At 37.4% G+C, this 25,869-nt stretch overlaps 2 protein-coding genes and 1 pseudogene across 4 annotated transcripts in view; 1 reads left to right on the top strand and 2 right to left on the bottom strand.

The window, feature by feature from the left end:
* LOC146453942 (uncharacterized) overlaps positions 1 to 9,268 on the bottom strand; it is a 43,212-nt gene extending 33,944 nt beyond the window's left edge. Inside the window, exon 1 of the mRNA XM_085096037.1 lies at positions 9,124 to 9,268. The gene's annotated coding sequence lies outside the window, so the exon portion shown is untranslated. The remainder of the gene's footprint in view (positions 1 to 9,123) is intronic.
* Positions 1 to 25,869, bottom strand: part of LOC146453933 (uncharacterized) — a 236,753-nt gene that overhangs the window by 7,325 nt on the left and 203,559 nt on the right. The window contains exon 2 of one of the 3 annotated variants that reach the window (XM_085096041.1): positions 6,899 to 8,282. The exons of 1 other annotated variant lie outside the window; for it this stretch is intronic. The gene's annotated coding sequence lies outside the window, so the exon portion shown is untranslated. Of the gene's footprint in view, positions 1 to 5,265; positions 5,600 to 6,898; positions 8,283 to 25,869 lie in introns of those variants that run through there. One more of the 3 variants, XM_085096040.1, reaches the window with a different exon arrangement.
* Positions 23,832 to 24,606, top strand: LOC146453941 (uncharacterized; annotated as a pseudogene).

Below are 25,869 nucleotides of genomic sequence, written 5' to 3'. Positions count from 1 at the left end.
GTGAAATGACGGAATGAGATATTTTGTTGTGAACTGCAAGTCACGTAAGTAAGTGAGTCAGAAATACAGTACTGTACACCGTACAAGAGTAGAGGACAATTTATTGCACAGTGCTTTTACACAATGTTACGTATATTATACCATTAAGTTACAAGTTGGCACTGAACTTTGTTTAAAGTATTGATTTCTTGAAAGAATGTTGATTGTCCTTTTGTTTCCTTGCATGAAATGTTTTTGCATGATACACCATTAAAATTGACATTAGACAATGCCCAGTGAGTACTTTTTAGTGATCCTGTATTAAGCAGCCACCTGTATTAAGCGGCCAGTTCCTCAAGTCCCGAGGGTGGCCGTTATATACAGGTTCGACTGTATAAACAAAAGCAGGTAAATTTTAAACTGCCACAGCACAAACAGACTCAAGCGTGGCATTGACAAAAACACAGCTGTAAGTTACAAAGGTTGGCTATTATGCATTCGCTCTTAGTTTTAGGGGAGACAAATTACCCCCTCCCCCCAACAAATGTCCCCTTACTGGAAGTCAGCATTCCTTTGCCACTTCTCAGCCAATGACGTTTTGCCGAACAAAGTCTAGATAATTGACTTTTACTATCTAGCAAAAGACACAGCAGTTACTGGGGATTCAACTGTCTACAAATTTATTTTCCCACAATACCTCAAAGGCTGAGCTAACAAAAATACCTTCAGCAACCCTGTCAAGAGACAATGTGGAAAGATTTGAATCAAACTCACAAACAATGCCAAAACAAATAAGAGCTCAGAGGGTACATGTAGGTTAGTGTGAGAGTCCATTGCAGTGTCCGCTTATTCTTTTATGAAAAATTCCAATGCAAAATTTCAATAGATAAGCCCACCCTCTAGTTTACTGAAGAGATAGGTTTTTCGAGTTTTGCATATAACTAGGTTTTTGGCTTTAGAAAAACCCTAGAAAGGTTCATTAACTCTTTAATCTCTAAGAGTGCCAATTGGCACATAATGCCATAACTCTGTCGATATTTGACAGATGTCTATGAATTTTTGACTCCAAGATGGTCTTGTGAAGATCTACTCATTAAAAGGATGAAAACTTAACCCCCCCTATGTGTGATATGGTTGACCACCCCCATAACTTTTCACATTTTCCCCCCTAGCAGTTGTGGGTCTTAAGACATCTCTCACATTAATGAACATGTTGAGAACTGCAAAATAAGCTATAGTATAGGGGTATACCTAATATACACAAGCATTGATACGTTTTTGAACTTTTAAATTTTTCCGTTTTAAGGCCATTTATCTCAAAGCCATAACTTTTCTCATTCATAATTATATCAGTTATGAAATACACTCATGAGTAGCTTTAAAATGGTATATCATACATGGACATTGAGTTTGTAGTCCTCGGTCTGGAGAAAATGTCGTTTTGCCTTAGGGGTTAAAGCGTTAAAAAGCAATCTCCCATCTGTTTAGGCTTATCATCAATCCTGAACAATGAATCGGTAAAACATAGAAACACTCTCCTTTGAAGCAAGACACTTTAAGTCTTCAGAAAAATGAAATGGTTTGGATTTTAGTGTACGATAGTGTCAGTAATTTGGTCATAATTCTCTTTCTCCTGTGGCAAAGAAAATCAAAACGGCATGTCGTTCAAGCTTGCTGAGACAGAAGTGGTTCTTAGACCAAGTAACAAGCATAAGGACAAAAAGGTTTGTTAAACGAGCAATGTCACCTTGGTTAAGAAAATCTACTCCAAAAATTTGAAATTACTATTAAAGGCTGTCATATTCATCAAGCTAACTTGACCAGTTTCGTACCTGAGACGCATTTCATTGTTATGACACATGATGATTTGATGTCTAACTAATGCCAATTCCAACTCTTCAATTCCCCACAATTTCTAAGCCTTTCAAAAATGTTATTGCAATAGTCTCTTGATGCACTTGACACAGCAAATGAGATCTGGTGCTCAGCTCTAAAAGATAAAAGCTGCGGTCTTCAGACCTGGCTCATTGATCAAACAAGCAGTGCCTGTGCCACTTTTCCCTAAAATCTAAACCATTCTAACAGGTGAGAGAGTTAATCCGAGTTAACGTGTCTCAGACAAAACATCAACCATGTTTCTTCGAACTTTCAGCCATATATTTGGCATGTGATGACAGAGCATTAATCAACTGGAAATAATTTTCCACAAGAAGTCTGGAAGTTTACCTAACAGGAGAATTGATAAGTCAAACGTACACAATGACAAAAGGATGTAGGTTTCCAGAAAGCAGGCACATGTGGACAGGAGGGTAATATGTCTCCCCTAAAAATGGCTGCATCAGAGGCTATTCAAATGTCAAATGAAATAAATCTTGCACCTGCCAAACTTCTGACTCCATTCCATCAGCATGTGACCAAAATGTAACCTTATGTCTGGAAAAATCACTCAATTGAACTTAATCAAAGTTTGATAATCCGAAGGAAAGTAAAAATCAATCACAAATTTGGTTTCAATTACATTTCTGCTGAGCTTCAATCACAAAACATACAATTCAACTTGTTAATAAAAAATCCCGTTGTGTTTGCTAATCAAACATTCAAATCAATTCAATTAATCAATTCAACTGTAAGCTGACAACTTCCCCGTTGTCTTGCCTTAGTGAAGTTCCCATTTGTAACTAAACGCAGACACCTCACCAAGGCAGACATAAGGAGCTGGTCTTGAGGGTGTATGCCTTAGACAGAGATGATTGTAGATAGATTGAACCAATTGGAAGGAGTATGTGTTAAGCAGACTATTTAGGTTGACAGTATAGGTACATAATAATGCATAAATGTCACCATTTTGGTGACTTTTTGTAACAGAAGTTATAATAATAATTTTAAAATCAGCTATAATAAAACCAAACAACACCACAGTGTCTTCATGATGCCATTGGCTTGTGACATTTGAAATACTCTGAAGGGGTATCAAATGATCTTTCAAGGCATTCACAAGCAAGCAAGTACTGTGGTTTTTATTGTGAGCACAAGCAGTGAACAAATTTGTCTTGCAAGCTTTAAGCATTTTTGAAAAAACAACTTGTAAGCAGTGAGCGCTTTAAAATTTTTTCTATCAGCAGCAAATTCTTATTCTTTTTTCAATTTCACGTGTTATATTTTCATATTAGAATGCGCCAAGTAGTCAGAGTGACACCTCCACAAATCACACCACTTTTACATCTTAAGAATAACATAAGTTAACTTCTGTTTCTGTCGTCTGCTTTTAAATGAACTTGACATGATTTACCTTATTTTGAGCAATCTTTAATGAAAATCCGAGCATGCAAGGAATTGGAAAGATTTTGCTAGCACAAGCAAGCAAGCACTGGTCTAAATTTTGCAAGCAAATTGAGAATAGGCCAAATTTTGCAAGCCCTAGATATTTTTAAGCGACCATTCTGTACCCCTATTTGATGATGGCATCATGAAGCTTCCAAAATGCTGTTTGCTTTTATTATCACTCATTTTCATTTTAAAGTGTCATTCAAAATCATTATTGTTCAGTGATAATAATAATAATAATAATAATAATTATAATAATAATAATAATTAAATAACTTTTAATAATAATAAAATAACTTTTATATATTTTTATATATTTCATATTTTTAGACTATGACTTTTATAGATTTTTATATTTTTTATATATGTACATATAATTTATCGATTTATTCACGTGCTATTTCAAGTTTCGCTTGGCTCACAGGTTACGCTACGCACCCTGTGGTGCTTTCTTATACTGTGCATACAGATAGTTTTACTGCATAATAATAATAATAATAATAATAACAATAATAATAATAATAATGAAGTAAAAAGTGTTCTCTGGTTAAATCTACAGTTCCTCCACTAGAAGAATTGGCTTCTATGTTCTTCAAATGGGCCGATCCATCTAGTACATACCAGGGTCTTGCATGCTCCCCTTACATCAGCGATCTAACCGAGCCCCTTACGAGACTACTCCCTTAAAATGATATCTGGGTTGTCAACAAACCACTCAAAACCCTTCAACAAGAATTCCCATCTCCAAAGTTATAAATAAATATAAGTTTAACACTTATACAGCGCAAAATTCACTATATGTAAATGATCTAATGCGCTTTACAATAAGTTAAAAAAATATGTAAAAGAAACTGCAGGGAATATGATAATTAAAACTACAAAATGGAACAAAATTATATTTAACAATAAAATAAAAAGCAATAAAAAATCTATATGGTACACAGTCAAAACATGAGAATGATGATTATTCTAGAAAGTGACGCAGGCATACTCGGAAAAAAGAAATCCGAGTGCTCCTATCAGGAGTCGAACCTAAGACCTTCCGATTACTAGTTCGGATGCTCTACCACTGAGCTACAGGAGACTCGTGGGAGCTAAGGCCATTAAACTAGGTTCATGGGACAATCATCCTGCATACTGCTAGGATTTGAATGTCAAACGTGTGGTATATGAAAGAAAAGTGATGGTATATTTCCAGCCTGGTGAATGAATGAGAATGATGATTATTCTAGAAAGTGACGCAGGCATACTCGGAAAAAAGAAATCCGAGTGCTCCTATCAGGAGTCGAACCTAAGACCTTCTGATTACTAGTTCGGATGCTCTACCACTGCGCTACAGGAGACTCGTGGGAGCTAAGGCCATTAAACTAGGTTCATGGGACAAACATCCTGCATACTGCTAGGATTTGGATGTCAAACGTGTGGTATATGAAAGAAACGTGATGGTATATTTCCAGCCTGGTGAATGAATGAGAATGATGATTATTCTAGAAAGTGACGCAGGCATACTTGGAAAAAAGAAATCCGAGTGCTCCTATCAGGAGTCGAACCTAAGACCTTCCGATTACTAGTTCGGATGCTCTACCACTGAGCTACAGGAGACTTGTGGGAGCTAAGGCCATTAAACTAGGTTCATGGGACAAACATCCTGCATACTGCTAGGATTTGAATGTCAAACGTGTGGTATATGAAAGAAATGTGATGGTATATTTCCAGCCTGGTGAATGAATGAGAATGATGATTATTCTAGAAAGTGACGCAGGCATACTCGGAAAAAAGAAATCCAAGTGCTCCTATCAGGAGTCGAACCTAAGACCTTCCGATTACTAGTTCGGATGCTCTACCACTGAGCTACAGGAGACTCGTGGGAGCTAAGGCCAACATGCTTACGCGCAATCAATAGTATGCTTGTTTGAAAAGATATGTTTTCAGTTGTTTCTTTAAAATATTTACACTACTTACAGTCCTTAGGCATTCCAGGAGAGAGTTCAGACAACCCTTGGATCTTCAATGTAATGTTGTTTACAAAATTTCATGTAAAGACTGTCCTTGGAACCACATAGGAGAAACCAGAAGGTGCTTCCAAACCCAAAAAAAAGAAAATCAACAAAACTTGAAGAACTATTCAAATGACTCTAATGTTGCCAACCACCTGTGGCAAAGCAATCATTCCATTGATTTCGATAATGCTTGTGTCATAGACAAAAGCAATTACCGCATTCATAAATTTCTAGAATCCTGACACAAAGCAAAAAAGCGGCAATGTGGATAACAACTCAAAACCATTGCCTAGGAAATACTCCATTTTATTGTAATAAGTCCTCATTTACATTGTTATCTTCTAGCTTTTTTCACACTTCTTTTATTCTCAAATTTTTGCACCCTCTTAGTAAATATTTCCCTTTACGCACTACATTTTTCATTTGTTAAAGGCTATAGACTGATAGCCGAAAGCTCTTGTTTTAATCATTTTAACCAGGGAACGCTTTTTACTTCAAGATGTCTTATCCTGGTTACAGTTCTATTTTTACTTATAACAATAATAATAATAATGATGATGATAATAATAATTAACAATTATTCCACGAGCGCGCGTTGGATATGAGATGATAGATAGCCAACGAGGCGCATAGCGCCGAGTTGGCTATAATCATCACATATCCAACAAGCGCAAGTGGAATAATAATATTGTTTTATTAAAAACAATCAGGAAATATTGCTAGATCTTACTGATTTTGCTGTGCAAGAACAATTAACCAGAAGACAATTTAATGGTCGCCATTTCTCGGCCATGGTATAATGGCTCATATACCATGGCCGCTAAGCCAATCAAATCCCTTGAATTGCAGTATACAATAATTCAGTTTTTAATAATAATAATAATAATAAACTTAATGTAGGGAGGGTGACAATTCTCATTATTATTCAATGCATTGTGACACTGCCCAAATATGGTCATGGTGAACTCAATATACGTCGTCCGCACATAACAGATATCCTGCGATATACGTAGTTTTCAAACATCGGGAAAAAAAATGGCAAAGCGCTTTCAAAAAGTAACGACCTTGCAAGAACACCAAACTATTAATAATGCTGTTTTATTCTGAACACAACAAAGACAACCAAGTTTGCTGTTAAGAATTGTAATGGTTAGTACAAAAACTTTTACTGCTTACCTTTGTTTATGAACTGGCAAATTACAGTTCAGCAAAAACGTTTAATATATTTTTCGCTACACTTTTGGATTGTCCCGTATTCTAGGGCTCAGAAATTACAAACAGTAGATGTATTTCCTTAGATTGGTTTTTCCAACCATTAAACAGAGATCTCGACTTGTCTTGAAGAGATGGAGGAAACCACCTGAAAAAAAACCGAGCTCGCACTGAAGTGCCTCAAGAAATTTTAGCTTTCTGGCAGACAAAAAAATTCACAGAGTACAAAGTCATTATTCTCAGAAACATCAGAGCCGCTTGAAAAACCGTTTAGTTTAATAAAAGATCCACAGTTCTTGCAAGCAACAAGGCATTAGATGCGTTTGTCAAAACACTGAAGAAGATCGTGAAATTGCTTGCACAGTAAACAAAGAAACACTCACCCAAGAAACCGTTAAAAAGCTTTTCCAGTCTGTTCAGCTTGGCCCAGCTGACACAACAAATCCCTTGCAGCTTCAATATACTGAACATTTGGTTTCAGCTTTTGAGGCTAGAAATTTGTGGAAAATTTTGCCGTAGGGATTAATGCACTAAACAAGTACTCAATTTTTTCATTTGATGCAAAACGCTCTCAATTTCATTTAAACTTGAACAAAGCTGCCACTTTCATTCATGCTGGTCCGGGCGAAAATGTTACAAGTTTCTTTTTTTTTTGACAAATAAAGATCGCCTCTAACTTTTCTGCTATAAACCTGTGCTTTGTTATCAATGTGTTGAATAATAACACAATTATCCTGCTCAATCTTGTGGAATATCACCTGATTTTAGCCAACTTGGCCTTTGGCCTCGTCGGCTAAGTATCAGGCAATATTCCGCACGATTTCGCAGGATAATTGTTAAATATATGTATCTAAAGAACTGGTGGTTCTCCTTAGCTACTAGTAAAACATAAGCCAAAATATCAAAGTAGAGGATGTAAAGGTGTACAACAAATAAAACTTATATACAATGGCTGAATAACAACAAGAGTAAACACTGGATCATAACTGAGTTAAATTTAAAAATTGTGTTCTACCAGTAAGTGTAAAATAATACAGACTGTAGACTACAGAACAAAAGCAAAATTCAGTGAAAAGATTGCAGACTATGGGTGAAATACAGACCAAGCTGATTGTTGTAACACAATGAGGTTGGAACCAGAGAGCCATTATAACCTCCTTTCAGGCCTGAATAAAATGGATTGTATGGATAGGATCTGAATCACTGTTATAACATACTAAGAAATTTAGCTCCCAGTTCTTTTGTTGCAACCATTTCTTCTTGTTGTTCCAAAATGTTGCGTTTCTTATTACAACTATTTGTCCTTTGATCCTTTAAGTTGTAGCTTCTTAGATAGCTATGCAAGAAAAAATAATTGAAGGTTTAAAGTGCCCCTGGGAAGTGACGTCAATGGCTCAACACGAAAAATTTCATATGGCTAATTTTCATATGGATTCTACTTCATAAACTGTATTCTGCTGTTGCCAACTAAATAACAGCAGAATACAGTTTATGAAGTAGAATCCATATGAAAATTAGCCATGTGGAATTTTTCGTGTTGAGCCAATGACGTCACTTCCTGTAATTTGAGCCTTAACTTCCGGAACAAGGCCAAGTAATGGTGGCCGTGAAATCTCGAATAAAAAGCTAAAAAAAAATACTTCCAATCGCCGTAAAGGATTGAAATTTGGTAACATGAGTAAGAAGGTCATATTCTACACGAAAATGCAAAAAGATGGAAAATGAAATTTTCGTCCCAGGGGCACTTTAAGTCTGCTTATGTTACGGCTGAGCTTTTGTCATGGTTACACTCCACTCTATAACTGTAGTGTTATAACTGTGAGGTTTGTGTTGAAGGAGCTTTATAATTTCCTCCTTTTGTTTATACTAATTTATTATAACTGGAAAGTATACACCTGGGACTGAGTTGTGTGTTAAATGCATGCATCAACACTCAATTGAAATGAATGGATTTGTAAGAAAATAAGCAAACCAGAAGAAGACGCGGAGATTTATGGCAAATGACGGTAGAACTGATGGAATGGTGACGATTTCAAATCTTAGCAAATCTCAGGTGTTTGCTTTTAACAACAACAACAAGACTTTATTACCCCGATTACATAATCGTTATCTTCATTGTTTACAGTTGTTTCACCAAAGTTTACATTTTACCCTGCTCTGCAATCTTTTCCCTGCATTTTTACCTTAGCCTACAGTCTGCATTTTACTCCGGATCTTTAGTCTGCAGTGTCAAGTCCACAGTCTTAGTTTTTCACTCACTGAATGTTCTACCATAATTAGTAAAGTTGTCGAGTTGTTTTGCCCAGCGAACCAGCCAAACAAACCAGCTCATTCGTAAATGGGTAGTTTAGCCGTCAAGTGTTTATAGTTTGCGGGTAGTGAATATTCCAAAAGTCAAATTGTACCCAAATCATAAAGCATTTCTTCTTCGTTAAAGTGCAGATTCCCATACAAAAACTCCACTGTATTTATACGCAGAATGCTTGTCCTACTTTCGAATATCTAAATGTGTTGGTTAAAATATACCTTTGCTTGCCTCAATCGATTAATGCTCTCGCCCAATGACCTCTACTTAATGGCTAAAAGTAAACTAAACAGTTTTTCTTACCTGCAAATAAAGAAATCTTGCTGCTCACTCGATCAACAACCCAAGCACAACAGATCAGCGTGATGCTCTTACTAACGGGGCGGTTACTTAGCCGGGTGGAAAATTACTGATGGACGAAATGGATAGTGGACTGTCAGATGACTGGACTTCGGATAGGAAAAGTGTAAGTTGAAACTAAACCGGGCCGCAGACGGGCTATAACCCCCGGTTATTACCGAGGGTTATAATCCGTCTGCGGTGTACGCTTGTTCAAATCATTTACCTAGTCGTGGTGTTGATTACCAGGAAAGGACCTAGAACCCGGCACTTCTCGGCTGCTTCATCCGAAGCGCCATTACGTTCCGCGCGTGCCAGAATAGTTGACGATGCAGAAACAAAGTAAACTTTTAGGGGTAACCATGCATTTGTCAGAGAAAATAAAGCTTAAATTTGGAAGAAAAAAATCCATACACTGTTACTAATTTTAAAGCTTTTTTAGAGTTATTGTTCCATTATAGCCCTGAAAATGCTTAGTTACATTATCTTTTTCAATTTCATTATCTCTTTCTAGTGATAACTCGCTAAAATGAGCTCAAATCAGCACAAAATGGCAAAAAGACAATCGGCAATACACCTTAGAAGCAAGGTATGTCATTTTTATTAAGAACTTTCCAGTATTTTTACCTACCTAAATCCGATCGTAAATATTTCCATACAAACTCTTATATTTGATTGACTTAACGATTCACTTTTTTTAGGTTAAATCAAGGAAAGGTTATCCACGTAGAATCTGATGAGGGTAGTTACTAAAATTTCGCCTTTCAGCAAAGAGTTTTTGCTTGGTCTTTCAGTGTTAAATCAAACACGACAAAAGAAAATTAAAGACTAGTGTCATTGAAATGCGACCATTCAACTAGTGTCTGGTTGAATTTTTTACTCATCTGGAAAAGGCTTAGAACAGATACTTGCTGGATAAAAGGTCAACGAAAGGTAAACTGTAAAAGCTCTCAATAATACTGCAATAAGGGTATAAACTAGTCAAAGTTTTGTGGAGTTCAGCGGTTGTTTGAGCGCGTCTTACATCTTATACGAGCTTTTCGTCTGGGCAAACGAAGCTGTCCGTAATGTCCGGGTGTCCGTCAAACAGTTTCCACTGTATAATATTTGATACTATTATTCCACTATTATGTCATTTCATTAAATAAGGTCAACAGAACGCGCAAAATATAAGACCGTAATTCACTATGTTACAACCGAAGCGAATACGGACAAAGACATTTCACTGGCTTTCTCTGACCTAAAAAGCAAAAATCATGAACGATGAGACCCAACGGATTTGTGGGTGGTGTTTAAAAATTAGCCCTTGTTGGCCAACTTGACACTTTAAGGAAACCTTGGACAGTTTCCATCATTCACCGCGTGCAACTAATTTTGGTTATCAACCGCCGCACGAGAATATTATGCAGATAAATTTAGTACACTTATAGCCATAAAGCCATTGGGTCTTATCGTTCACAATTTATGCTTTTTAGGTGTCAACGTTTTTGCAATCGAGTGTATACTGAAAGACAGATAATGCCGGGTGTATTTCAACACTCTTACCAGAATAGAGTAGCCAAAAAATAGTGGAATAATAAATCTCTTGTTCGATGGTTTTACATATAAAACGTGCGGACATTTTGCTAATTGCTCGTATTTTTCCTCACCGCAATATATCTGCGAGTATTATATGTAAAACCATCGATTGAGATTATTACTTTTAACGGATCCCAGAACGCGGTACGTCTCGGCTCCATTACTCGAACCGCCATTTTGAATATCGAGAAGACCTTGGGGACGAAGTTACCAGGAACGTGCGCTCATAACAAACATACTATTGATTTAATTATTCGACATTACATCGCAAAATATTTCTAACAGCAGTTATTTATTTACATTACATCGCAAAACATTTCTAGCAACAGTTATTTACATGGCAAAACAATTCCGCCCGCAAATAGCAGGTGCTAGACGAGGCGGGCGGAGAAAAGGGGGACAACAGTCAGTAATATATTACCTAAATAAATAACATACAAACGTAAATACATAACATTTACAAAATCAACCACTTTTAATAAGTAAATTATAAATCATACTAAACTCATTGTTTCGGGATGGTGCAGCTACTAAAGTACTAATTGAAAGGGTTTTTTTCCGCGGTATATGACGATGCATGAAAAGAAGATCTTAGCAAGGTCTGTTTCAATCCAAAAGGAAAATTAGAGGTAACTACCCATGTAAATTAAGCTAAAATTTTGGGAAAACATACACTGTTACGTATTTCAAAGCTATTTAGAATTATTGTTGCTTAATTAGCCCCGAAAATACATGGCTCCATTTACTTTTTGGATTCCAATAGCCCTTGCTAAGACAAACTTTTCACGTAGCTTGTGAGCGGGCTCCCAAGGGGGGTATAGGGAGGAAAGAAATCGAGTGTAGTGTAGATCGCTTCGCTCACCGATTCTTTTGTTCCCCTATGCCCCATTTTAGGATCCTGTTCACAGGATACTTTTCACACAGTCATACCCAGCAATCTTGTACCCAAAGTCTTCTCTCCACTTGACTTGAGGTACAATTTTGTCAAAAATTGTCCAAATATAACATATGTAAAAGGAGGCAACGCCTTTAATAGAGAAGAATATCATGTAATTTATCATTGGTCATTGTCGACATTTTTCTTGACACGAGTCTTCTAGCTGGGCGTGAGAATTTTTTTTTTACCCAAAGCCTTTGACGATTCCTTAACCTCTCTGGTCACGCTGTACTAGTGCGGGAAGAGATGATTCCTCGGCGCTTTCATGCGCGCGCAAGTGAAACCCACTTACCATGACGTCAAAAAGGGACTGAACGCGCATTTTAGATTTTCGTAGTTTACAAATTCCTACTACAAAATTATGGACTAAAAAATATTCACAATTCAATATCATCAGTCCTCTTCGCGGAATGTCAGGTGATGTATCATGTCCCCTTCGTGGAAAGTCCTCGAGTAGGCAAAGGCTTCGTCTGTTGTACCAAAGTGGATTGAAACTAGGTAAGACCGAAATGTTTGAGTTGAATAACTAATTTCTGTTGTATTTTCTTTACAAAGTTCTTTTAACAACTGGTTGTGGAAGTTGTCTTTTTATCAGTTTAAAAATAAAATTACTGAATTTTTTTGCAATTTAAGGTTACCGTATTCGTTCAGAGGCGTTTCGCATGATGTAGCGCGTCCGGTTTAAACTGTAGATACCTAAACCCCTATATCAAATTAAAGGTTATAGAGCTGGCTATCAAACTATTCCACGAAAATTTGGAAATAAAATAAATTGTCGAATTTTCGAAGACCTCTAAATGGGAGCGTCCGAATCATCTTTTGAAAGCTACAAGTCAAAGCGAATTTGTTTTTCGCTAGTTTCATTTTGCTGTCCTCTGAAAAGTGGGACTCTGGGAACCAGTTTGCAGTGTCCTCCTGTTCTTTTTCCACCGCTTGCGTATCAAAAATTGCTATATTTACGTATTTTTTTAGCAAGGAGCACCAATCGACCTTACCTACGGTAACAAACCACATGAAGCTTGCTTTAGACTGGCTCTTTTTTTTACCAGGATAGCAGTACGAAAGGCAACACATGAACAAAAATTGTTGTTTTCTTAAGGTAGTCATTTGGTTTGCCGTAAGAGTCTTCTTCCCAGAGCTGCCATTAGCTCAATTAGGGACTGGTCAAAATGTATACGGGGGTGGGCTGGAGCAGATAGATGGGTCATCAGGTTTCGAATCCTTGGGAAAGGGTGGGTCGTTCAATTTTCAGATACCCATGGTGGGTAGGTCATCCTATTTTATAACAGGGATAGGCACACATTTGTCTGCAAACCTGCAGTTCAGATTTTACTAGAAAAAGAAACCAGCATTCAAGCTTTCTCTGAGAAGTATGCGGTGGATCTAGACTTGGTAGTGAAATACATGCATCACCTTACGTACCGTAACACGATGACACAAGAGATAAAAGTATTACCAAAAAAGGGAGATGTGCCGTTAAGCGTACTTCGCCAAATTTAATTCGTCACGAAGCGAGGCCAGAGGTTTACAATTTGGTCATAATTAAAATGTGGTTTTCTTGGATCATACATCCGAAAATTCCATGTTTAATAGAAGGGTGGGTCATGTAATTTTCAATGGGTCAGTCGTTTTGTGCCAAAAGGAGGGGTGGAGCATGTATTTTTTATCCACCACCTTTCCAAACGCGCCGGCCCACCCCACCCTATACTTTTTGATCGGTCTCTTAGCTGAATCAAGAACTTCGCGAGGAAGGATAGATAGGCTAATTAAAGCAGCTTTCTTCGTTTTCTTGACTGAAACTAAATTTTTTACACTTTGAAAGCAGCGGCTTAATGATGAAACTTTTTGTCGGTAGAGTGCCGAAAAGTAGACGTTATATGCAGGGATTAGTATGAACTATATCAAAAGAGCGCATGACATACAAATAGCACCTTATGACCTCTTGAATCAACTTAACGCTCTTGCTAAAAACTGAAGCAGTGCGGTTTCCAACTAACCAGAAATGGAAAAAAGGAAACATTTCTCTGTCTTGAACCTTCCTAGTCCAGTGTTGTTTTCTACTGCGACTATGGGCTTGTTTTAAACCAAAATCTTATGCAAGATGTGCGGGTTTGGGGCTTGTCATACGCGCTGAAAATAGCAGGTCCCAAAACCTTTTTTTATCGATTTGGTTAGGCCAAAGGTAGAACTGAACCATGCCTAGTTGTATCTTTTTGGGGAGGATTTTGCCATTGGAGATATTTGGCCACAAAATCATCATATTTTGATATGCTATTTTACCTAGTTAATTATTAACTTGCATTGATTGACAGGTAATTAGTTTAAAAATCTGAGACTCCTGCACATAACTCACGAAGGATGTACTTATGCTCATGTGGAGCCACAATAGAATTAGATGAATTCCTCAATTTACCCTATTTTAGGGTAATTTTTTTGAGAATTTTTCTAAAAAAGCAGGGGGGTGGTTTAACTCCCCCCAGAAAATTCCAAATATCAAACCACTTTGGCTTTTGAAGTTATTAGGTGGGCTCTTCAATCTGGCAAAGTGTCATTGAAATCGGTGAGATGGCATGTATCACCACTGCCTGGTCCTCTCATGGACATGCTTAATCTCGTATCCAGATCTCCCACATTTCGACATTCCCGAACCAACTGAGATCTGGCTACGAGATAAGGACATGCTCTTAATCGCTTATAATCATATGATTTTCATAGTGGCTAACGAGTAACGCCTCACTGCTCAACTCCTCTTGACAAATCCAGCAGATGTGTTTTTCAACATGACTAGAGTGGACATTTATCAAAGGGTTGGTTTGCGTGGACATGTTATCTTGAATGCAATCCGTAGCATCCTGGTGGGATCTCTCATGTATTCTTAAACTTCCCAAGTGGCAAAAAAACGTGTTGCACTGTTTGCATTCATATGGCTTCTCTCCAGTATGAACTCTGTCATGTCTCCTTAGACTTTCTCTTCGACTAAAACACTTGCCACATCGTTTGCATTCATAAGGCTTTTCTCCAGTATGAACTTTTTCATGTCTTTTTAGATCTGATGCATCACGAAAACGCTTGCCACACAAAAGGCATATATGCCTCCAGAAACTTGACATCCCTCTAAAGTGCTGTTTGCTATCTGAAACGTAATTAAATAACCATCTGAATGTAACCGAAAAGGTTTACAAAAAGGATCAGACTGTGAGGCTTAAGAACAGTTAAACATCGGCGGAGCGTGCAAGAGCTACTTTTGGATTGTGTAAATGGTCCTTCGGTCACCACATGTATCTAATTTGTAGTAGTTTGTGTTTTTCAGGACATAAGCCAACCAACAAAGTTCAGTACAAAATTTCGTTGATGTTTTTCATAAGGTAAAGCATTAGTCAAATGTGACTGCTGGGATTATGGAACGTTCAAGTACGTGCCGCTTATCATCGTCAACTTTAGGTCTGTGGACTGGCTTACAGGCTATGTTAACAAGGACACCTAATGCTGTAAATTGAAGCAGTTTTTTCTGGATAACAGAAGATTATTGAAGATGACTAGTATTGCATGTCGCAAGCTGCAGAACTGAATCACCATGAAAAGAATAATTCGTCGTGCGGAACAAAACAATAGAATTTTCACTTTCTGATGAGACTCCAAGAGGTGGGGCTGCGAGGCTACACGTTTTGGTTATTGGTAGGGATATACCACTCAGGCCACAAAATTTAAACTCTGGAAGGGGTTTGTATTAAAAATGATTCATCGTCCTGGGAATCTAAAAAAAATGTTTGAATCTAAACCTCCTTCTGACACAACAAAACAACCTCAAATGGCCAAAACCATTCTGGAATGTGAGTTGTAGAAAATGAAGTGACATACACTTGTTGCAACAAGTGACACACATAATTTTTTTGCTTCTGCCAATAAAGTGTGTAGTTTTGAGATTCACCCTAACATCACCCTGACTTCTCAGTATACAAAATGCGAACAACAGTGTTGCCAATAAAGTAACTAAAACCCTGCTCCTGTAAAACACAGCCACTGCTCTCAAAACTACATTTGAAATGGACAAAATCACCAAGTATGATTACCTAAGTAAAGAAGTCAAATGTCATTCCTTCCTTTTTTGTAACTCATGTATGTATATCCTCTTTTTTACAGTTTTAGACTGGGGTGCATAGCGTCAGTAGCAGCAAAACAAAATCAATAACTCACAAATCATTACAGAATTAATAGAATTAATACTCTCCACAGCATGTCTAATCTGCAAAAAATTGCTCCAAATATTCACGACAGCCTTACGTACTCTTATGGTTCCGTCAAAGACACTTGCTCTTTTTATACAATTTACCAACAACTACGTTTTGCTAAAAAGATTGCTGAAAAATTTCGGTACTTCTAATCTACGAAAATAGTAGACACAGTTGAAGACAGCAACTGGATACTAGTAGCAGTACGAAGATAGAAAGAATTAAAAGAATTGAGAACAAAAAAACTTAGACTAAGTGCAAAAAAGACCAATGAAATATTGCCCTCCTTAATCAACCAACGCCTCCCTAGACGGGATATTTTTGTACACCATTGTACTAATTGTCAGCATTTATAGGACTGAGGGGGGTCTAGAAAGGAAGGCTTTTGTCCTTGGTAGAAAAGATCAAGCAAATACATGACGATTTGAGATAACAGATACTACATCTGTCCTCGAAGCATAAAGGTTTGTGTCCGTTCTAAAAACGGCATATTGGAGTCTTGTTGTAAATTTACGTGTGGACAACAAAGGTCACCGTTTTCATAGCCGTTCTTAATAGTTTAGTTCCCGGTTTGTTCTCCCACAGTTTATACGTTAAAGGACTTGCAACAATCACGACGAACCCAAATGACCTGAATTAAAAGTTTTAAATAACGTTGCATTAGCGTTGAGGTCAACAATTAACGAAAATCTAACTTAAACTTAGGTGCTGTACGGAATCTTACGTTCAACCAGACCACAGACAAATTGCCAAAACTACTGGTATACTCTGCAGAGCAAGACATTATTTACCCAGAGTAGTCAATTGCAGGCTCTATATTAAGCCCTGATTTACCCATATCTTAGTTCTGGTAACAACGCATGGGGAAAAACACACACACAACAAGATTACAATCAGTAAGGGGATTACACAAGAAAATCATAAGATTAATGACATTTTCAAAAATACTTTACAGACCACACTTGTCCTCTCTTCAAAGATTTAGTAGTTTTTTCTTTAGACGATGTAAGCAATGAAACTATGTTTGAAACTATGCTTTGTTCATGTTCCATTTCTTTAACAGTATGTTGCCATCATCCTTCAACGACTACCATAGATTAAATAAGGAAGTTCATTTAACCCAAGATCATCCTTTAAGTACATACACAGAACACAAACACACACTAACTACCAAGAACACTCAGTGAAATACAAGGGAAATTTAATATGGAACAAAATCTATCAAAGAAATAAAAACATTCAGCTTATTCAAGAAAACAATAAAACCCATTTTCTCCTCCAAAAGAAAGAGAAAAAAGATCAATCATTAACAGCGACTAGGTATAATTAAAAACATATATTATATTAAATCCATTAATCATAAAATAATAATAAATAATATACTGTATATCACAGCCATGTGTAATATAGAATCAGGGGCTCCCCTAGTAAATCCCCAAACAGAAAGGATTTGCTAAGACCTCCTGCCCAATAATTTAATCTGACACTTCATGTAATTTCTTCGAAATAGACAAATGAAATGATTGATTGATTGATTGATTGATTGATTGACAGCTCTAGACGTAAATGTTCGTTCTCTAGCACATTGATGTGAGGCATGTTCAAGGGCTGCATTCCCCATTAATATCGTAATTATTGCCAAGGATAAATGTTGGATGCAAGACTAGCAGGAAGAAGCAATACTCTGTGACTTTCTGTTAAGTTCAGTTCTTATCCTGCGTGCCTTTTGATCGAAGCAACCACGTGATTGAGTAACAACAATAGAAATATTTTTTTAAAAAGATAGCTATGAAGCAGTAAGTTAGAAACATTTCATTTAACTGCTTGATTATGCTAGTCCTATGATTATGGTATTCTAAAATGCTCATACATGCATGGGGGCGGGGGGGGGGGGGGAGGAGAGCATCAAGGAAATTTCTGTTAAAACATGTTATGTTAACATTATCAGTTTATACGCCGCTCTATGGATCTGTAAACAAAGTTTTTTTGAAATGTAATGGTGGGTATTTTTTGGGAGCTAATTTCAATGAGAATAGAAAATTACACGCAAAAATTACAGAGACATTTAAGGCTTGACGTTTCGGAATCATCTTGACTCCATTATCAAGAGAAAAAATCAATTTGTGAACGCGGATATTTAAATAGGCTAAGGCTGAAAATTAACATATTAATAGATGGTTAAACACATACTTTAGCTCTAGCCTATTTAAATATTCGCGTTCACAAACTGATTTTTTCTCTTGATAATGGGGTTAAGATGACTCCGAAACGTCGAGCCTTAAATCTCTCTGTAATTTTTGCATGTCTTTGCTTCAGCAAATTCCTTTTAATTAATAGAAAATTAATTTCAAAAAATAATAACACACATTGATACTCGCTTGATCTCTCAGAAGTGCTTTTTTTTTTCAATTCTGTGTTCTACAGATATGTTACACAAGTGCTGATGAAGTTAGCCTCAGGTAATGGCAGCTGTATAAGCTTGTGGCATGTGCATGAAAATATTATTATAGGGCATCCGAGGGAGGGAGACATGCAAGGTGAAACGGTTGGCTCCCTCCCTAATGTTCCACGCTCTTTATGATTTTCATGCACCAGTGCCACACAGGCTAATGATTCACCTGTTGAACATAACACAAAACTTGTAGCACTCTGTCCACTTCTAGTGTTGCACATTTTGTTTGCTGGTGACAGTGGAAGTTCATAGTCACCATCATCACTCTCACTTAACACTCAGACTATCACTCTCACTCACCATTCTTTCACTTTCACTGCATCACCCACAACAACAGTGTTGTCTCCACTTTGATCACCTTATAACTGGCCACGCAGTACAAGAATGGACCACAGAAGAACAGTTTTTAAAGAGAATCAAATGTATTACGTGTGATTTTAAGAGAAAATAAGTTTGCATGATGTGAACACTAAAATAATGTTAGGAGCTAGATTTTCAAAGATATAAGCTAATTATGTAAGTTGTCTTTGCATGAAATATTACAATGATTTCTTGCCAAACCCCCCCCCCCCCCCAAAAAAAAAAATAATAATAATAAACAGCCATTATTTAATGTGGGTTGTGAGTTAAATCCACTGCATTCTCTAAAGCTATGCAATGAATATCAGCTGTATCCTTCAATTTGTTTAGTACAGGATTTTTCAAAATTATCACAAATTTAGTATCTAGTTATCATGGAAATGTCATAAGATGTTAAATGTCGAGTCTCAAAAGCTGCTTGCATCAGCCATTTTAGCTGAGATTTTAAAGTTAAACAGGGTAACGAGGGGAGGAGGAAGTTGTGGCTTTTTACCATTGTTTGAAGGATATATCATGAGTGGGTGGGGGGGGGGGGGCACATCTACATAAATTATGAATTGTTTCAAAATAATTAATAATAGCCTCCCACGCAGTAATTTTTACTTTTTGGGGGTCATATTACCCTCCTCCCCACAAATGACCCCTTACTGAAGGTCAGCATTCCTTTGCCAACTCTTACCCAATGACATTTTGCCTACCAAAATCTAGATAATTGACCTTCACTATCAAATAAACGACACCACTGGGATCAATTTAATTAACTGTTTAAAATTTGATTTTGCAGAATACCTCAAAGGTTGAGGTAAGTGGTGTTTTCTGTAACCCAGTCAAGGGACACTGTGGATAGATTTGATTCAATTCAAAACTAATGCAAAACAAATCTAAGCTTAGATGGTAGGTTAGTGTGAGAGTCCTTAGCAGAGTGTGCTTATAATCTTTACCCAGCCAACCTGTTTTACATAAATTTCAATATATTCAACGGCCAGGAATATCCTCTATATGAACCCTTCAAAGATTCATTTCAATACAAACTCCCATCAATTGGCGTTATCATCAATATTGAACAATGACTTGCTAAAACACAAAAACACTTTCCTTTGAAGCAACAGAATCCAAGTTTTCTGAAAAATGAAATGGTTTGGATTTTACTGAAAGGATGGTGTCAGTATTATGTGGTTAAAATTTCTTTTGCAATGTGAAAGAAAGACAATCATTTCTGCATACCACTTGAGCTTACATATAGATGAAAGTGGTTCTTTGACTGAGTAGCAAAAATGAGAACACATCAGGTTTGTGAAATGAGCAATTTTCCCTGTATTGGTGAAGAAAATTGTCTCATAAAATTAAAAAAAACCATTAAAAGGTTGCCACACCCATGTGTCAGCTAACTTGAGCAGTTTTTCTACTGAATTTACATTTTGTTGTTGTTGTTGCACATCCAATGTTTTGACCTCCAATGAAAATATTTCAACTTGTTCAATTCTCTTTCTCCATTCATTCCCTGTCCATGCTAAATTATTTCTAGGCCTCTTTAAATGGCAGCAGTTGCTTGTAGCATTGACACAGCAAATGAGCTCTGGTGCTCAGCTCTTATGGATAAAAGCTGAGGTCTAAAGCCACCGTTTGTCCATCAAGCAAGCAGTATCTGTCTCACTTTTTCCTAAAATCCAAACTATTTTAAAAAGTGACAGAGTTAATCCAACCTTAAGTGTCTCAGAGAAACATCAACCATGCTTCTTCAAAGTTTGATCCATATACTTGGCATGTGTTCCATTTACAGAGCATTAATCAATTAGAAAAACGTTTTCACAAGAATTGCAGAAGTCAATGTAATGAGTGATTTGATTGGTCAAAGGTTCACAATGGCAAATGAATGTGGCCTTCCAGCAAGCAGGCACTTGTGGACAGGAGGGTAATATGACACACCTAAAAACCACTGCATCAGAGGCTATACAAATATGAAATAAATCTTGCACCTGCCAAACTCCTGATTCCATCCCATGTGCCTTTTGAACCAAAAGTTAACCTTATGTTTCAAATAATCATTGCATAGAACTTAATCAAAGTTTGATAATCCAAAGGAAAATATAAACCATTCACATATTTGGTTTCAAATTATTGCATCCCTGAGAGAGAGTTTCTGAGCCACAAAACATACAATTCAGCGTGTTAATAGAAAAACATGTTGCATTCACTAATCAAACATTCAATTTAGTTTAATTAATCAATTCAGCTGTAAGTCAGACAGCTTCACCATGTCCTGTCTCAGTGAAGTTCACATTATTTTATAACTAAATGCAGACACCTCGCCAAGGCAGAAATAAGGAGCTGGGCTTGACGGTTTCTGCCTTAGGCAGAGATGACTGTGGGAAGATTTGACCAATTGAAGGGCTTGGTGGAAAAAGGGCTGTGTTTAATCACACCTGTTGTTGTTTCATAAGTAGCGTTTGTAATGACATCATGGTTTTATTTTGCGGGTTGTAACAAGCCCAAAATAGATCAAAGCAGTGGTGATAAACAACTTGCGTATCATACAGTTGGTTTCGCTTTTGCTCATTGAAGTGCGTAAACACACAACATCTATGGTTCTTTTGAACAGTTATGAAAGTGACAAATGCAGTGCAGAGGAACCAGTGGAAACGTTGTCCGAAGAATGCCGCCTTGGTAGTGATGACTGTGCATTTGCGAATTTTCTATTTCAATTTCAAATCCCTCAGGAACATCAAACATAAATCCTCCCATGTGCACTAAGGTGTAAACAATGTGGCCTTATCAATCCCAATTTCTCTAAATTCACACTTATTTGGCATACAGACTCTTTGTTGTGTCAGAAACAGAGTTCCACATTTGAATACAAAACTTTCTAACAAGATAACAGAACATATGCCAAAGAAGACCGTTTTTTTGATAAACTTGAATTCTAAAGGTAAAATCATCACTTACGCCCTTTTTCCACGGAGCCCTTCAATTGGAAGAAGTTTGCATTAAGCAGTTCATTTAGCTTGACAGTAAATATAATAAATTACACATAAAGTTGGTGGCTTTGTTTAACAGTAATAAATTATAATAATTATTTTAAAATAAAATCAGCAATAGTAAAAACGAACAACACTCAATAGCTTCAAGATGCTATTGGCTCAAGCCATTTGAAATCCACAATGGCATCATGAAGCTCCCAAAATGTTGCTTGTTTTTATTATCACTCATTTTTTAATAATAATAATAAGAAGAAGAGGAGTAAGAGGAATATTAAAAGATTGTTATTATTAAGAAGAAGAAGAAGAAGAAGAAGAAGAAGAAGAAGAAGAAGAAGAAGAAGAAGAAGAAGAAGAAGAAGAAGAAGAAGAAGAAGAAGAAGAAGAAGAAGAAGAAGAAGACGAAGAAGAAGAAGAAAAAGAAGAAACTTTACATAGAGGGGGTGACACTTCACAATATAATCGTTACGGTCAACACATACAAGGGGACTTAAGTCCACTGTGGCGTTGACACCATGAGAAAAGTCAGGGACAAGTCCTTTCAAGGATTTGCATATAGGAGCCTGTTGGACCACAGGCAGCCCAAGCTCATGTTGCAAAAAAAACGTGACTGGTAGCGATCAGTACCGGGCGTATTGTGTTACATTTGAATTTATATAGGTCTATATGGGAAACCCAATAAAATTGACTTACCTTGACTCGTTGTTGTATTCCTTGTTGCTTGTCTGTTTTACAAGTCTATTGGAAGCAATTTTGGGAAGTTATTGTTTCTGTAGGAGTGGATGTCAACAGAAACGATAACTCCCCAGAAATTGCTTCCAATCGACTCGAAAAACAGACAAGCAACAAAGAATACAACAATGAGTGAAGGTAAGTCAATTTTATTGCGAAATCGTTCAAATTTCTACAGTGCTAAACGTAGCCGTTGGTTTCCCATATCAACCTATATAAATGCAAACGTAACACAATACGCCCAGTACTGATCGCTACCAGTCATGTTTATTTCGTAACATGAGCTTGGGCCACCTGTGGTTGGACATTGAAATAGCGAAATTTAGGGCAATTTCACCGAAATTCAAGGTAGCATAGAGACGAGTCTGATTGTGTGTGCCGGCCTTTATCACATGTATCTTAATCTGATGAATTAGTGGTTCTCCCGAACTACTTGTAAAACATACATGTAAGCCAAAATATAAAAATAGGATGTACAGGTGTACAACAAATAAAATGTACATACAGTCGACTCCCGATAACTCGAACCCTCGCCAACTCGAACCTCGCGCAAACTCGAACCAATTTTCCTTTCCTTTCAGGTCATTTTCTATATAATTTTACCCTCGATAACTCGAACCTTTTCCAATTTCTCTTTAAGGTTCGAGTTATCGGGAGTCGACTGTAAAATGACTGAATAACAATAAGAGTAAACACTGGGACATTATTGCATTAAACTAAAATGTTCTATCAATAAGTGTAAAACACACACTACAGACTACAGAACAAGGGCAAAATTTAGTGAACTGATAGCAGATTATGGGTGAAATACTGACTTAGCTGATTGTTTTGATTCAATGAGGTTGGCACCAGAAAGCTATTATAAGGCAAAGCTCCTTTCGGACAAAAATAAAATTGATTGTAAGGATAGGATCTGAATCATTGTTATACCAGGGTAATAAACTTTAGCTTTCTGTTTTTATCTCCTGCAGGTGTGACCATTTTTTGTTGTCTCAAAATGTTGTGTTTCTAATCACGGCAGGTCTATTTCGGGGGTGAGGGGTGGGGGTGAGGGGTGGGGGGGGTGAGGGGTGGGTTAATTGTTCGAAACGAATTTTAGTCTGAAATGTCAGCCGTGTGTTAATTGGGGTTGGCAGGCCTACACGGCTCCAAAGTACGTGTTCTGGTTTTCAAGCCTTTGTTATAATTTTGCTCTCATGAGTATGTCTTTGAGTGAACGCCCCCATTTCCGTATGATATTATGGGCGGATCCTTGAAAATTTCTTTTAGCAATGGTTGTTGCTGTATGAAGTACCACTTGCTCAGTAGGATTTCTTTCAGATTTGGAATTGCTGGGTGGTATTGCGTTATGAAGGGCAGGATTCGTTTCTTTGCATTGTTCTGTTGAAGGAGAGCCCTTTTCCAATTTAACGAACGGAACTACTTGCAAACACACGGAACCGCCATGGGCACTAAAATGGCAGTAGCCTTCGCAAATATTTTCATGGCGGAAATTGAAACACAAATCCTAGACAAAAGCGCTAACAAACCGCTCGTTTGGAAACGTTACATCTAAGACATAATCTCCCTCTGGCAAACCAACAGAGGTACTGTCGACCAGTTCATTGAACAAGCAAATAAACACCACCCAACTATTAAATTTACGGCTGAAATATCATGTACAGAAACGACTTTTTTAGACACAGTTATCTACAAGGGCAAAAGATTCAACAAAGAGTCAATTCTCGACATGAGAACGCACTTCAAACCTACAGAGACATTCCAGTACATGTTCTTCACATCATGTCACCCTCCAGGAGTAAAGAAGGGCTTGTTAAAGGTGAAGCACTTAGACTCCTAAGGACAAACTCTACAAAGGAAACATTTGAAGAAAACATTGACAAATTTAAAACACACCTAATGGAGAGAGGTTACCCGAAAAATTTTATTTACAACACGCTCTCGGAAGTGAAGTTTGAAGGAAGGAAACAGGCTCTCCTTCAACAGAACAATGCAAAGAAACGAATCCTGCCCTTCATAACGCAATACCACCCAGCAATTCCAAATCTGAAAGAAATCCTACTGAGCAAGTGGTACTTCATACAGCAACAACCATTGCTAAACGAAATTCTCAAGGATCCGCCCATAATATCATACAGAAAGGGGCGTTCACTACAAGACATACTCATGAGAGCAAAATTATAACAAAGGCTTGAAAACCAGAACACGTACTTTGGAGCCGTGTAGGCCTGCCAACCCCAATTAACCCAGTTGTGTTGCAGTTTTAAGATTCCGAATTGATATGAGAGTAGAGGGTTGACATATCTCAAGAGAAGAACGTTTGTTTGTGTAATGACAATAACGACATTTGTAATTTTATCATGACAATAGCGACATTTAGTAGTATTGACCCTTGCTCCACTTAGTATCATTGACAAACCAGCCTAACAACCGCTCTTTCGAAGGCCATATGGTAAATCATTAACCAGGGAAAGTCAATCTAGTTTATTTGTATATATAAAGTTACAGTTTTGTTACAGTTTGAAGAATCAAAACCAATATGACGTCAGTTGTATCATTTAGTCGATCCAAGATCCAAGATCTTACGAGTCTCAAACAAAAAAGCAATACAATAAACGATAGCCACAGTTCGGATTACTTTTATGTGTTTGTCGAACTCAATAATGTTAAGGTGGATCGCAGATCCCCACAGCTCGCGCCATGAACAAATTAAACGTACCCTCACCCCCGAACTCGTGATTTCATGTGAGATTGCAGGATGTTCCTTTATCACGTATATGAGAGTCTAGATCCACGTCTGTTAAACTCACCACCCACCCCCACCCCTCACCACCCACCCCTCACCACCCACCTCTCACCCCTCACCCCCACCCCCCACCCCTCACCCCCCATCCCCCACCCCTCACCCCCGGAATAGACCTGCCGTTCTAATCACAGCGACAGTCGACTCCCGATAACTCAAACCTTCAAGGGAAATTGAAAAAGGCTCGAGTTATCGGGAGTTCAAGTTATCAAGGGTAAAATTATATAGAAAATGACCTGAAAGGAAAGGAAAATTGGTTTGAGTTAGTGCGACGTTCGAGTTAGCGAGGGTTCGAGTTATCGGAAGTCAACTGTATTTGTCATTTGATCCTCAGCTTCTTAGACCCCTGCTATGCAATGTATTGAAGGTTTAAGTCTGCTAAGCTAGGGCTCTACTTTTGTCATGGTTACTTGATCTCCACTCTTCAACTGTTATAACTGTGAGGTTTGTGTTGATAGAGCTTAATGTTTTCCTCCTTTTGTTTATGCTTTTAAAATAATATGGGAGGTGTACACCAGGGACTCAGTAGTTAATATGACAGTGTGTTAAATGCATACATCAACACTCAATTGAAATGAATGGATTTGTAAGAAAATAAGCAAACCAGAAGAAGACGTGGAGATTAAAGGCAAATGAGGGTAGAA

This window comes from Pavona decussata, unplaced genomic scaffold (genome assembly GCF_977016875.1).
Source record: "Pavona decussata unplaced genomic scaffold, jaPavDecu1.1 SCAFFOLD_321, whole genome shotgun sequence".
NCBI lineage: Eukaryota > Metazoa > Cnidaria > Anthozoa > Scleractinia > Agariciidae > Pavona > Pavona decussata.
This window is presented reverse-complemented; position numbering and strand designations above follow the sequence as displayed.